This window comes from Myotis myotis, unplaced genomic scaffold (genome assembly GCF_014108235.1).
Source record: "Myotis myotis isolate mMyoMyo1 unplaced genomic scaffold, mMyoMyo1.p scaffold_m19_p_13, whole genome shotgun sequence".
NCBI lineage: Eukaryota > Metazoa > Chordata > Mammalia > Chiroptera > Vespertilionidae > Myotis > Myotis myotis.
This window is the reverse complement of record NW_023416317.1, coordinates 6,675,692-6,690,798: the sequence shown is the minus strand read 5'-3', so window position 1 is coordinate 6,690,798 and position 15,107 is coordinate 6,675,692. Positions and strand designations below refer to the sequence as shown.

At 41.2% G+C, this 15,107-nt stretch overlaps 1 protein-coding gene and 1 long non-coding RNA gene across 16 annotated transcripts in view; both read right to left on the bottom strand.

Annotated features, from left to right (window-relative positions):
• Positions 1-15,107, bottom strand: part of MAGI1 (membrane associated guanylate kinase, WW and PDZ domain containing 1) — a 577,726-nt gene that overhangs the window by 425,486 nt on the left and 137,133 nt on the right. The window lies entirely within an intron of this gene.
• The window catches only part of LOC118667915, an 80,286-nt gene continuing 73,645 nt past the window's right edge, over positions 8,467-15,107 (bottom strand). Inside the window, exon 4 of the long non-coding RNA XR_004971452.1 lies at positions 8,467-8,573. This is a non-coding gene — a long non-coding RNA (uncharacterized LOC118667915). The remainder of the gene's footprint in view (positions 8,574-15,107) is intronic.

Here is a 15,107-nt window from a genome sequence, read left to right as displayed (position 1 = left end):
TCACCAAGCAGTATTTAATATTATTGTACTTCATGTACGCCAGACTTTAATTAAAAAATAAAAAAAAAAAGGGAAGAACAAAAATATCTAAATCCATTTCACTGCAGAGGTATCCAAGGTTCTGGGCAGTAGCCAAGATGGCGGGCTTTGGTGCTGTCCACAGAAAAAGTGCTGACTTGTCCCTTGGCTAAAGCTGAGGCAACCTTGTATGCGGGAATGGGAACAGTGTAGGTCAGGACACATCCAATGGACTCACAGCCAAGTGCATCTGCTGCTCTGCACCTCTTAGCCCCACAGCAACTCTCGGGCCTGCAGAGGTCTGCAGCAAAGGCTAAAACACAGCTCATCCAAAGCTGGCCAGAGCCTGCTTATGCTATGTCATATTCTTTTGGTAACTCTCAAAATTAATTCCTATTTTGTATTTTCTGGCACATTTGACGTTTTTCAGTTGGCACAATATTATACTTTGGTTCTCTAGCCCCCCATGATCTGACTTGGGATGCATCCCCTCCCCCCGCCCAAGATATTTATTCCTTCTGGTCACAAAGGTTTCACACAAGAGATTGCTGGAACCCATTCATTTTATTACCAGTCACCCACACGTCAAGGGACAGAAAGATAGTGTGAAAGCATGTCAAAGCCCCTATGGATCTAATTTTCAACAAAGGTGCCAAGACAATTCAGTGAGAAAAGAATAGTCCTTTCAACAAATGGAATGTAAAGATGAACCTTCAACTTCTTAATAGGGATAACAGCAGGTAATACCTACGTTTCAAACTACAAGAAATAGAAATGCAAACATATGGTTTGTGAATCTGGAGGGAAATGTCAAAGAAACAGCTTACAGAGTTGAACATGGTATTCTCTGAGGGGTCCTATTGAAGGGTGCAGAAGGGTGATGTTGGGGACTCATACTTTTGTTTTAAATCAAAAGTACTTTTTCAGCTTCTTGAAATTATCTACACCTATTACTGTGATAAAATTAAGTTAAAAAAATTTAAAAACTTGTCCACGTTTAAGCTGGGATTGTCCAAAATCCATGCCATGGGATCTTTATCCCTAAGGAATTTATATAAAACTAGTGGCCCGGTGCACAAAATTCGTGCGGGGGCGGGGGGGGGGGGGGGCGGCGCGTCCTTCAGCCCAGTCTGCACCCTCTCCAATCTGGGGGATGTCCAACTGCCAGTTTAGGCCCAATCCAGCCTGCTTGCCCCCAATTGCCGCCCCTCTGCCGCTGGCCTGCTCATCCCCAACTGCCCCCCCCCATGCTGGCCTGCTCACCCCCAACTGCCCTCCCCTCCTGGCCTGATCACCCTAACCACCTCTGCCTTGGCCCCGCCACCATGGCTTTGTCCGGAAGGATTCCTGGCAGGTCTCCTGGTCTAATTAGCATATTTCCCTTTTATTAGTGATGCTCCTGGAAATGTCTTAGAAAACATCTTTAAACAAGTCAAGTCATTTTTCACATAATCACCATAATAAGTTACTTCATTCCACGTTAGAGATGAAACCCTACACAGTTCAACTCTCTCTACCAACACTAACTGCCATGAGTGATGCTCATAATTAAGGCAGAGCCATAAACACTGCAGCCTCCCCATAAGTATGAGCAGCTGACAAAATCCCACAGATATTTTAATGTGTTTTTTTCCACTTCCACCCACGGGGACAGGTTCTCCAGAGATGACCTCAGCTTGCATCCAGCTGAAGAGCGCAAGTCGCATCCCCGGAGAAGGTGTCTTACCTCTCGTGCACGGATGCAGTAACGTACAGAAAAAGGTGGGGAAATATTTCTCACCAAAACAGCCACCTAGGTACTTCAGTAGCTGTTGTCAGAAGCTCTGTAGTCATCAGAAAAGAACCTGATCACCTGTAAGAATAGAATATCCCCTAACGGAAACAGAGCCACAGTTCACCACAAAACCGCACAACTTTGGGTGAAATCCTCACCTGATAGGGTATTCAGACTGTAGAGCAACAATTTGGATGTAACACTGTAGGTCCATTCTTTAGTTGCCCAAATAAAAACAAAATAAATTATCATTCTCTCCAGCTCTCAAATAAGTGTTTATTATACCCATGATTAGGAGGAAGAAATAAATGTAACAGACAAGTGACACCAGAGACAATGGAGTCTGCACATTACATTTGTGACCATTTAAATAGCTCCCATGCTGTCAGCCTGCTCACAACTAGCCCAAAGGAAGGCTGCCTGGTTTGATTTAATGACCAGCTCTGACCAGAAGCTGCCTTCAATTTATCTGTGCAACAGGTGGGGGCGAAAGGTGGGAACTGGCTTTTGCATTTGGCAGTTTCTCCCTCCAGAGCTTCACCTTTCACCCTGTCTGAGCCTGCTCCTGCAGCCAGAGCTCCTCCAGCTGGGAGCTGGGGTGATTGAAGGCAATGCAAAGGCAATGCAGGCTGCAATGCAGGCCGCACTTCACTTGGGATGGCTTTGATGCCATCAATCCGCCCTTTAAAAAAAGCTCCTCAGTAAACAAGAGAATCCCCACCGGGCAGGCCTGCAGCCTAATTGGGGTGAGTCAGCTCATCAATGCACCAGAGACTTTGGCTGAAACCTCCTTGAACATTTCTCAACTTGTTGGTGCAAAGCCAGAAACTGAGGTGAAAGCAGAGAGTGAAGAGAAGCAATTGAAGTTTGCTGAGAGCCCCAGGATCAACAGTTAAACTCCTAGAAGGCAATCATTCTACATTTGCTTTAAGGACCAGGTTAGACCAGGCCCACCTCCACCTGCAGCAGATAAGGTCAAGATGGGAATAAAGAGATCATGTTTACTCTGACTAAACGTTACAATGTGCTAAGTGACATGCTCAGTGTCATGTGTTATAAAAACATGGGCAACCAGACCACCTGTTTCCCAGTCCCAGCTCCCCTGCACACTGGCTATGTGTCCACAGGCAAAGTTCTTACCTCTCTGTGCTCAGAATCATCGGTAAATTGGGAATAATAATAATCACTACAACCCAAAGAGAATTAAAAGGTTTGAAGTAGACGGCCTGGGCAAATGCCTATTACATACTAAGGACTGAACATCATTATTCCCATTCTACAGACAAGGAAACCAGCCCGAGAAATCCGTCTGTTACACAGAACCTGAGTGGCAGAAATGAGTCTGCTCGATTCCAGAGATCACACTTTTATTACTATTCCAGTCTCTCCTCTCCCCTCTACTCTTCCCGTTGCCATCTTTAAGGGATACATGAAATCTATTGGCTTGTCTATGTGATAAAAATATTTACTAAGCTCTTATTTCGTTCCACACATTGCATGAGAGAGATGGCAATGACCAAGACAGAAACTGAAACTGCCCCCAGGCACTCTTCACTCTAAAAAGGGAAGAGTCACAGTAAAGAATTATTCAAATAATATTGACTGACTGATCAGGAGGAAAATGCACTGTATGTAAGTGGGCAGGAATGGTTGGGGTAAGTGACAAGTCAGCGAAATGCTCCTTGTGAGAGGTTCTCCATGTGGGTGTGCACCTTAGGGAACATGCTGTATATTTTGTGCCAGTAGTGGAATGCATTCAATCTGAAAACTGGTGATCACGATTCCACCAACAAGAACAATGTGTCTTGGGCAGTAGAGCGAATATGAATGATTAAAAGTAAAAATTTGACATGTTTAAGACTAAAAAGGGAAGGGAAAAAATGGAGTGGGATCTTGGAGAAACTATTTATGAAGAACATGACTAAGGTCAAATGAGGAAGGATCGTAGTAGTGAATAAGGGAAGGGTTTCCCTGAGGAAGAGTTTTATCTGAGACCTGAACTATAACTAAGACGAAGGTAGGTGGGCTGAGGAGGATGAGAACCAGAAAAGGTGTGGATCGTCCCAGGTGAAAGCAGCAACAGATTTCTATCAAGCCTGAAGATGAGATTATGAATAACCAGCGCACTACATACATCCAGTGGTTGTGAAAATGACCAATTTTTACGTTCCTTCTCTTTTTCTTCCACCACTAGAATTGAAGGCAGCCTGATGCTACCTGCCAGACGTGTCAATTTCCCCCAAATACCATTTCAGACAGATTTCGTTTCCCAATAAACATCACATATAAATTTCAAATCACTATCTTGACTTAAAGGACAAGATGGTCTCAGACACACTGCACAGAAAAAGAGTTGGAAAACTTGGGCTTAAATGCCAGCTTTGTTGTAACTTACCAGGTGGCCTTTGGCAAGTCAATAAACAACCTTCTGCCTGCAATTCTGTGTCTATAAAATGATTGCCCAGAATGACCCTGCTTTTTGAAAACACTGAAATTTTACACTGTCTGCCAGGATATACCACTGAATCCGATTTAAAATGAGTCAGTAATACAGTTAATTCAAAAAACTGTTTATAAGTATTTAAAAGTTGTTTCCTCTTTTGATGCAGAGGAATTTTATTCCAAGAGATTGTGTCTTTTTTTCTAAATAGCTTCAAGTTTCTGCTAGATCATTATGGTAATTAGAAAAATAGTGCATGGCCCAATTCTTAAGCCATGCAACAAGTGAAAACCTGAAAGTAGACACCCGCTGGCCATGTCCATGGCCCCGCATGCTAGCACCTCAACAGCAGAGGGAATGGGGAGCAGAGGGCTGCACTTTGGAGATGGCAGGTCTTGGCTTGGATTCTTCCTCCCCCACCTCTCCAGCTAAGTAGCATGACTTGGGGCCTTGACCTTTCCAAGACTCTTGCTCCTCCTGGGGAAAATGGAGCTCAAGACGACCTTAACTGGCAGCTACTGCTGAGCGTTATGTTCATAAGACACTACTAACAAAATTTAGCACAGTACATGGCATATACCAAATGCTGAACACGTGGTAATCAAACGTGACCTGAGACATTAGAACAAGCAAGACCACTCTGATAACCTATGACTATTGATTAAATACTTAACACATGCATAGCTCTTACTGTGCCAGGTGCAACAATCAAGACAAAGAATAATAATCCAAACCTTCAAGAGGCACAGGTTGGGGCAAAGTAAGTTTACAGTTATGGGTACACAAAACAGTTTACTCTTGTTTTATTATTTATTAATTACTGTTTTATTTTCCATATGAACATTGTAAACCTACTTCTCCCCATCCTGTACTAACCATGTGCATATTAATATTGTCTCCCATTTTTCTCAGGTAAATAATTCACCCAAAATAACAACTTATCAACCCAAACAGCTGAGCTCCAGAGCCTGTGCTCCTGACCGCTGGGCTACGTTGTCCTACACGGGAGCATGGAGCCACTCTATGTTCTTGACCACGGGAACACTATGATCAAAGGGCTTTCTTAGGAAAATCATTCTGCCATATTAACAAAATTGAGTTAAGAAGACTAAAATCAGAGAAACCAGGTAGGTGTGTTAGAGCAATCCAGAGGAAAAATAAAGGTAATAGCAAAGAAAATCAACATCAGGAGACCAACTCTGCAAAGACCCACCAGACTCATACACATACATACATAAACATCTGGGGCAATCAAGTCTATTTTCCTTGGAAACCTGGATCCTTTGACCAACCTCTAATGTATTACCAAGGTTTCCTCCAAGATCGTAGAAGGGGAGAAAAGTGTGGGGATGAGGCGGGGAATAAAGCTGTTCCTCTTGGCCAAGGGCTGTGAAGAGCTATTTTACATTGAACGTGAGGCTGTCGCTAATGTGCACTGAAGAATGCAGGGTCCAATCCAGGTGTCTGACTGCGGTTCTAGGAAGTTACGACTGACACGCGGGTGTGATGAGCTCCTCTCACATTTGTAGCAAGCTCATCAGATGACAGTGCTTAGCCTTACGAAAGTCTAGGTTTACAGGAGAATGTGTTCTCAAACGTATGGTGGAGGGCAGCTCCTGTCCTTCTAAATTCATCCAGGTACGTTTCCTAGCAGGTGAGAGGAGTGGGTGAACAAGTGGGTAAGGACGCGGCGGTCCGAAAGGCCTGCGAGCTGCTGGAGACCCGGCAGAGGAAAGGTGGTGGTGCCCACCGAGTAGTCAGGAGGAGACCAGGTTTCAACCGTGGATCACACAACTAACTCATCCTACTCACCAAGCAACCTTCTGTTTGGGACAGACACCCAAGTGCCTTGACAACAGGGACCAAACGCATGAAAACGCCACAAGCATTCTATCCTGAGGGCGGACTTATAAATTCACAGGTGATCATTCTAATCTGTGCATCATTCTCTGTGAGGGGCAGTAATGGGAGACTGCTCCGGCTCTTGGGTAAATACTCCTCATTGGCCCCCGGCTGCTGCAAAAGCTTCCCTTGAACCATCAGGAGACAGACATTCCACACAGACTCTTTTGTTGGCAAGAGAAACAAATTCTAACTTTTGAAAACATCTTTATTATGTGGCCACAAAATAAAAGAAAAAGCTGAAGAAACAGCCTTAGGAAGGACAGAAACCAAAATAATTTTAAAGATCTAGGCAGGAGGAGCTACCCGTCTTTTCTCACCTCCGCTCGGCAGTTTTTACACCACTTGCTTCCATTTCACCTCCAGGAAGAGTGGGCCTGATGGGCTTAGCTTAATCATGTGGTCTCCCACCTGAAGGCAGAGAGCCTGGGCTGACCATACCAGAGACTGAAGGCTTTCCTCAATAAAGGGGAGGGGGGAGAAAGAAGGAAGGGAAGAAAGAAAGGCAGGCAGACAGACAAAAAAAGAAGAGAGGAAGGAAGGAGTGGGAGGGAGGGAAGGAGGGAGGGAGGGAGGGAGGGAAGGAGGGAGGGAGGGAGGGAGGGAGGATAGGTAAGAGCACTGACTCCTCCACGTGGAAAATGCACATGTTCACCGTGGACGCCAGCAGGGAGCCCACAACAGCAACTGTTTATCCTCCCAATTTCTTTAACATCCCAGTTACCTAGTGGTTCCATTTATACAGAAAAGGTTGAAATCCAGGTCTGAAAATACAATGGCCTCTCATGAGACAAGCATAGTTAAAATGCATATATTAAAAATGGGCCAAAAAGTCAATGAGTCGTAAAAAAGGATTCAGTTGTTCCATTATTTTTATTGAAGATGGATTTTGTGAGACCTAAACAAGTTGGAAATAATCTTTCAGAAGACACACTCACGCAGAAGTTGCACTTTTCTAAAAGAAGTAAAATCAAATAATTTCAAAATGAGACCCTCAGGAATGAGCAAGACTAGTTCCTTCACAAGCCAGGTAGGTCGTAAAACATTTAGTGTTTGTTAGACAAACAATTCTTTGCAATAATTATAACAAAGACTTATTTCTGGAATTTCGCTGAAACTGGCAATTTTTCCCTATGATTCTACTGCTGAAAGACCACCCAGTTTGAACAGAATGGTTCAGTAACTTAATTACTAATATTAATATTTTTTAAAAGATATTCTTTGGAAGAGATTTGTTGCTTTAAACTCTGGGATCAGAATACCAGTTGTAAAAGCACACTGTACATACCACGACTACCACTGTTCTAATCCTTTCCACCGTCTTACTTTCCCTGTCTCCTGCCCTCACACAGAAGGAGAAAGGATGGCTGCAATTATAACACCATTTGATCTTGGGTTTTTTGCATAAGTGAATTGCCTATCGGTAAAAGATGAGTCTTCCAAGGAAACTAACGGAGCCAGTACATCACCTGATACCAAGAAGAAACAAGCCTTTAGTCTTAATTTCCCCAACTACCAAAAAGTAAGAAGAGAGGAATCTTTCAAAATCATCTCCTAAACAGAAAAACAAACAAACAGAAAGACAATGAGATTCTTTGTAAGATAGGGAAAGGATGAGAATGAAAAGAGGAAGGTAACTAGAGCAGGCACCAACCAAAGGCTGTATTAAAAGGATCTAAAGTTGATGGTCAACTAATGCAATTCCTGAATTCACAACATAACAGAAAGAAGTAAATGCCCAAATGCAGCCTGCCTTATCAAATATGGGTCATGTCCTTAAAACATTCAGGCTGTGAATAGTTAAAATCTATGGGACAAATGTTCATGCAATTGTAGATTAGATATGTATATCTGTGTATATGTATGCATATATATACACACATTTACTTATGCATTCATATATACATATATATGTATATATATATATACACACATTCATATATACATATACTACTTAAAAAACAAATGCTGCATGGTGGTTATCTTGCATAGAGATATCACAGTTTTGTTTATCTATATTTTCTAACTATAGCAAATAAGTTCGATAAACTAAGTCAAAAATAACTTTACAAGGATACTTACATAAAGGTTAGAACAATAACCGGCCATTCTTTAATCAGATTAAAAAATAAACTGCTATATTCCAAATCTCCCTATTTTATGTAGTTTCATTTCCTAATAAAAATCTTACTTCACATCTAGTCTGCAAAGAATATTCATATGTGAAGGTCTCATAATTAGCAAAATTATGTTATGTGTTTTGACAAACTACATAAATTGATGAAAACAAGGAAAATTTTTAAATAGAAAATTACGTTTTAAACTTACATTTGGTACATCAATGGAATTTTCACTTAATCTCAAAATGTTAATATCTCAAGATTTCTTTTGAACACAATTATAAAGTCATTAGTGGCCCAGTGCATGGATCCGTGCACACTGAAAGAAAATTAATTAGAAGAAATATTTTAATATCACTATTTGCCATTTCTCTATAACAGAAGTGTCAGAGATGAAAGAAAATTAGTAAAATGTATATGAAAATAATATATAAATTGGTTAATAAATAAACAATAACAACATGATAGACATGACATAAAAACAATAGTTAGCCTTCAGATACATTCTGTCAACGCTGCCGGCTTCTTTCGGCTTCAGAGGTGCGTTGTGCCAATAGTTGGTCTTCAGACATATACTGTCCACAACGCCGCTTTCTTTCAGCTTCAGAATGTCAACGAAACAACCAAAAGCACGATCGACAATTACAGATTGAAACACATGTGTGCGATTGGCGCCAGTGAGAGCTTTATATGTATCACACATGCACGAGTCAAGGTTTATTTTTAAATTGCCAGTGCACATCATATGTACCGGCCGGTCAGTCGGACGGACGGATGGTCGGTCACTTAGCCATATAGATAGATAGATAGATAGATAGATAGATAGATAGATAGATAGATAGAAAGATAGAAAGATAGATAATAGATAGATAGATAGATAGATAGATAGATAGATAGATAGATAGATAGATACATGTCAGCAAAGATGATGAGCTGCTTACTAAAATGTATTCTCCCTCCCCTAAATCCTCAGCTGAGCACATGGCCGCCTTGAGTAAGCCTTCCATTGCACCTGGTTATGGCCAGAGGCACGGGGTCTGGCTAATGAGATGTGAGCAGGAGTGAAGTGTAGAATTTCCAAGATGCGTCCGTGAAGAGACCTGCCTTCCCTGTTCCCTTCCCACAGTGTGAATACTAAAAAGGACAATAATTCTCTCCTAATGTGGAGCAGAAATGAGATAGAACCCACATTCCCATCCCCACAGAGCCACCATGCTAGCCCTGGTCCAGTAGGAGTGCTGGACCACTATATAAAACAGAAACGAGCTTCTATAATATTGAACCCACCATGATTTAGGGTCATCTGCTAATGCAGCCAAACCTATATCTTGGCTGATACACAGAAAACTTGAATGCAATGGAACCAGCCAGTTCCTTTTTATTTCTCCAATCTGATCTTATACATCTCTTCCTTAAAAAAGAAAATCTCAACATGGATTGTCACGTAATCATTTAATAGAGTACCCAGTTAATGTCAAGGGCTTCTATGCAAACACATAAAAATACTAGGTATAGTCACAATAGAGTGTTGATAGTCTTAAATTGAAAGCAAGATTTTCGGACAAGAGTAAAATATCTGCCACCTAGAAAAAAATTTTTCAAAAATCATATGTACATGTTATATGTATAGCAAAACTAAAAAAATATCTAAAATTGTTTACCTCTGGAGGATTAGAATTTGGGGTTAGGGACAGAGGAGGTAATGGGGGAAATGTACTTTTCTTCTATATACTAGAGGCCTGATGCACGAAGATTCGTGCAAGAATGGGCCTTCCTTTCCTTGGCTGCTGGCACTGCCATTGCTCCGGCCAGAGCCACCTTTCCGCCTTTGCTCCAGCCCAGAGCCACCTTTCTGCCTTCCCACGCTGCCCAGAGGCCTGCAGCGGCTGGGGTGGTGCGGAACACAAGTGTCCCACCCCCAGCTGCTCAGCGCCTGTGTATGCAAATTAACCCACCATCTTTGTTGGGTTAATTTGCATACTCCTGATTGGCTGCTGGTGTCGTGAAGGTATGGTCAATTTGCATCTTTCTCTTTTATTAGTGTAGATAACTATTGTTTATTAGAATTTTTGAAATAAACATGTATTACTTAAATTAAATAAAACACTGCCAAAAGAACATATTTCAAACTCTATAGGTTACACTGAAATTAAAATGACAGGGGCAGGGAAGGCAATGACATGTCCATCTACAAATAAAACCACCACCTGCTGAGATAAATTCATAAACTTACAACTTTTACTATACCTAGAAAACTAAAACACACCATAAAGCTTAAATCTATTTCTTTAACTTCCTTAACTTTAACAGATACCTATATAAAAATTTCTCTTAGAGATGGTAAACAGAAAAAAAGAAAACTCACAAAAAATTAAAGGGACAGAAAAATAAACATTCCTTCCTGTCTGGTTAAGATGGTAAATATAATCACAGGCACCAGTGGTACCTAAGAACAGTGTCTTCTGTTAGAATGTTATGTCAGCCCGTCTTTAACGTCAATCAAGTTCTGATGGCCACCAAGACCTTACTGGGATGTGGCAAGCAGCCCCTTATCATACTTAAGCATTGTAACAGTAGTCACTGCAAAGGCTTACTGCCACAGACGAACTGCATAGCGACACTGCACTGAATGATAATGCACATCAAGCAAACATTAATGTCGTATACACTGAATGTTAGCCACTCTGAGAGCTTGTATAATACAATGCCAATAACTGACTTACCTTTCAGGCTGCCAGTAGTTCAATATAGTATACTGTATTTCATGAAGAACATACCATCAAACTAACACTTCTCTAGATCAACAATACCCAATCTTTATAAAAGATAGCCCAGCTGAGCCCTAGCTGGTTTGGCTCAGTGGATAGAGCGTCAGCCTGTGGACTGAAGGGTGCTGGGTTCGATTCCGGTCAGGGCACATGCCTGGGTTGCAGGCTCGATCCCCAGAGGCAACTGATCAATGATTCTCATCACTGATGTTTCTCTCTCTCTCTCCCTCTCCTTTCCTCTCTGAAATCAATAAAAAATATTTTAAAAAGTGAAATAAAAATATATTTTCAAGAAGGATAGCCCAGCTGAATAGCTAAATCACATTCTCATTACTGAGTAAACAATTACCACCACCAGGTCTCGTGGTCAAAGAGCAGTCACATAACTACACGTAATCATCAACTTTATTCCTAGAAAAGAGTGCTCCTAATCTTCATGGGACTTAGAATCTAAGGAGATATATTAAGCACCTAGAATCCATTTCAACAAACTCAGAAAAGCCCCAGGGTATTCAAAGAGAGGTGGAGAGAGGAAGGACTTTACTTTCATCTCCGGGGCCAGAACCAAGGAAGGTGTTGAGCATATAACAGGGACTTAGTGCCGTCTAATGGCAGCCAGAGAACTCAAGAGACCAATGATAACTCTCAAGGTCCAAATGAGAAGGACAAGGAATGTTGGTGTACACTGCACGTTACTACTGGCAGAAGCTAAGAAAATAGAATTACTCAAGCAGTAAAAGGGATAAAATTTCTAATATCAATGAAAGTACTTTTAGAACCTACTAAAATGCAAAAATTAATTCACAAGTCTTAAATACACACACACATTTAACTTTAAAATGCTACTAAAGCCTTTATTTCCCCCATGCTAAAAAAAAATAATACGGGAAAGCATAAAGTTTGCCCAAGATGCACAAGACGTTAACAGCCAATGCTCCCATAAACGAGGTCACAAAATCTGATAGAAAAGTTATTCCAAGGGGTATGGGATTCTATATGTACATCAAGAATGATCTATATGCTAAATAAACAATGTAATTGAAATATAAATATTATACACACATACATATGCAATAGACATAGTATTATATGGATGTAATATATAATAGGGACTTACTGGATTCATTGTAGTTTTATAAAACTAACAGATTCTGAAAGTACAACTAATATTATGGGAGCGACTGAAGTTTTTTTAGTTTACACTCCATAGATTCTAAAAGACTGGAAACCACCACCCTATCCAGAGTGATCTTTCCATTGACTTAGGTAACATCGTGCTTGATAGGTGGGGAGAGTAACTAACTGAGCCGTAGGTCGGAGGGAGATGCTGCATTAACGAAGCACAGAAAGCAGTCATCGGATATGTACTGGAAAATGTGTGAAAGGAGAAGAGAAAGCTCCGTCAATTTAAAAGGCAGTTCTCCTCAGAGGCACAGTTTCTGCTGCAGATTTTGGATCAGCACAAACCATTCATTCTCATGTGGGCTTAGTGATACATGCAACACTTTCAGCCCAAAGTCAGAATTCTCTGTCCTTCCAGCTATTCAGACACATAATGAGCCCCGGTGATGACTATATTTAATACCATTAGTGACTTTCAACAAATCCTAAGTTTACGCCAACCCATTTTTAAACACAAGCGATGCAGAGAAGTAACACTAGTGAGCTGCCACTTGAGAGTAGCATCGTACTGCAATGTCAGGAAGACATAAGAATTTAGCTTGAGAGGCCTTAAAATAACTGTAACTAAAACAACAATGCAAAATTATGCACAGGAAGGAAAAGGAAAATAATAATGGCTGTCACCATCTATTGAGAGCTAAGGTAATGAATACATTTGCACTGTTAACCAATAGGGCTATAGGCTGTGAAGACCTAGAAAACCACTGCTGGGCTCCTCTTTTTTTTTATTTTTTAATGCATTCCTTGAAGTCAATAGAATAGGCAATGTTCTGTTTCCTATACAATCGCAGAGAAACAAAGATGTAGAATATTCAAAAGCCACTGGATAGCGATTATTGGCGTACCACCCCTTCTGAAGTTCATCTCACTGAACTGGTAATAAAATAACTATACAGTTCTGAATATATATCAAAAGATGTCACAAATGGCTAAGTGAAATAAATTGTGTGTGAGAATTTAATAAATTGACATTAAAGATATTTTATTACTCGCTTTCTTAGTAGCACACTATCAATAAAACAATACAACTTTGAACAATTCAAAACATCACATTTACATTATCTGGTAACTTAGTGAAAGGGTATCAGAAATACCTCCCTGAATTTCAACCAAGTTGAGGGAAATAAAGCCAGGAAAAAAAAAATATAAAACCAAGATGAGTAATAAAGAATCATTAAAAACAAAACAAACATCGAGATGAAATATTCATATTCTGATTAAAATTTGTACTATGCAAGAGAAGGAAGAGGATGTAAAGTTAGACACAGAGACTTCAGTTTTAGCAAACATCCATCAGTCCATTCATCTATACATTCATATGTAGGATGTATAAACCACATGAATTACATACGTATGAATCACTATGTGATAATATGTACTGAGCATCTATACTGTGTCATGTGGGGCCATAAATATAAAGGAAGCCATATTAACTCTCAAAAGAGCTCATGGTTTGGGGAGGAAAATGAAGATGTGTGGTACAAAGGGAGCAAGAAAAAGAGTCACTTAACCTGGAGGAAAGGAGAGGTGGGAGGATTGGAGCAGGTTGTCAGGTAAGGCTGCCTGGAGGAGGTGCCACCTGAACTGAAGCCAAAAGCAGGAGGGGTGTGTAAATCTCTTGGCATACGATCACAGGGATGGTATGAGGATGCTCACATGCATATGGATGCGCACTGCAGTGTTCCTTATAAAAGCCATATGTGGAAATAAGCTTTAGAGCCTTCAACAGGCAGGAATCTTAATGCCCATCTCATGCTGTTTGTAAAAAATATATGGTAACTATATGCATATATAGAGACTTACGGTGGTGATCATTTCACAATATATTCAAATATGGAATCATTATGCTGTACACATAAAAGTAACGTGTTATGCATCAAATACACAGTGGTTCTTTTAAAGGACGATAAGTTTATCTTTCACGATTTCTGAGAGTCGGGATATCTGCACAGAGCACTGTGGAAATGTCAGCTCCTGATGCCTGGAGCTTCCATTGTGCAGACGGAGCCTCAGCAGCCAGGGGCACACCCAATGGAACGCTAGTGGCTACATGGGCCCTGAATCTGCTCAAGCTTCCTCACAGCCTGCTGGCTGGACTCCAAAGTCAAACGTCCCCCGACCACCAGTGGAAGATGGGTCACTTTGTATAGTCCTGCCTCAGAATTCTCATAGCACCGCTTCTGCCATCATCACAAATCCCTGATTCTGCAAGAAGAGTAGGCTACAGCTGCACTCAGGTTCTGCCACAATCCCAAAAAGACAATGGATATTATGATTCCAGCTAATGGGGAAAAATTCATTTCCGGGAGGCTGTGTGAGTGGCCTGAGGCCACACAATCAGTAAGCGATGACACTAAGACACTCAGCCCAGGCCTGGGCGGCTCCAAACCCTGTGCAACTTCCATGGGGCATTCTTGTCAAACATGCGGCGGAAAATGTGTCCGCTTTGGCAAACGTCCAGACACACGTGTGCTTTCTGAAAATAAGCCATTCCACGAAAAGCATGCTAAAAGGATATCCAAATTATCTGATTTTGGAAAGGTAGCAACTGAAAATTCTACGGTATGCTTAGCCTTATCAATGCTAGGATTATTTGTTTTTAACTGAGGACTAGTGTAAGAAAAGAGACACAAATAACAAGAGTATTCTGCCAATGAAGTCCTGGAAACCAACAGGAACCACCTAGCACAGTGAAGCAACCATCCAATGAGCCTAAGTAGGACACACGCAGGCAACCCAATGAGCCAACTGCATCTGTTGACAAGTCCAAAGGGGTGTTCCCAGCCAGCAGCACCAAGAGCCTTGAAAGGGCCAATCCCAGCTCGGAGTGTCGCTGCTGGCATGGGACATTTCACAACATCGCTGCACTGCAGGCCAAGGACGCTTACATCACCCAGATCTAT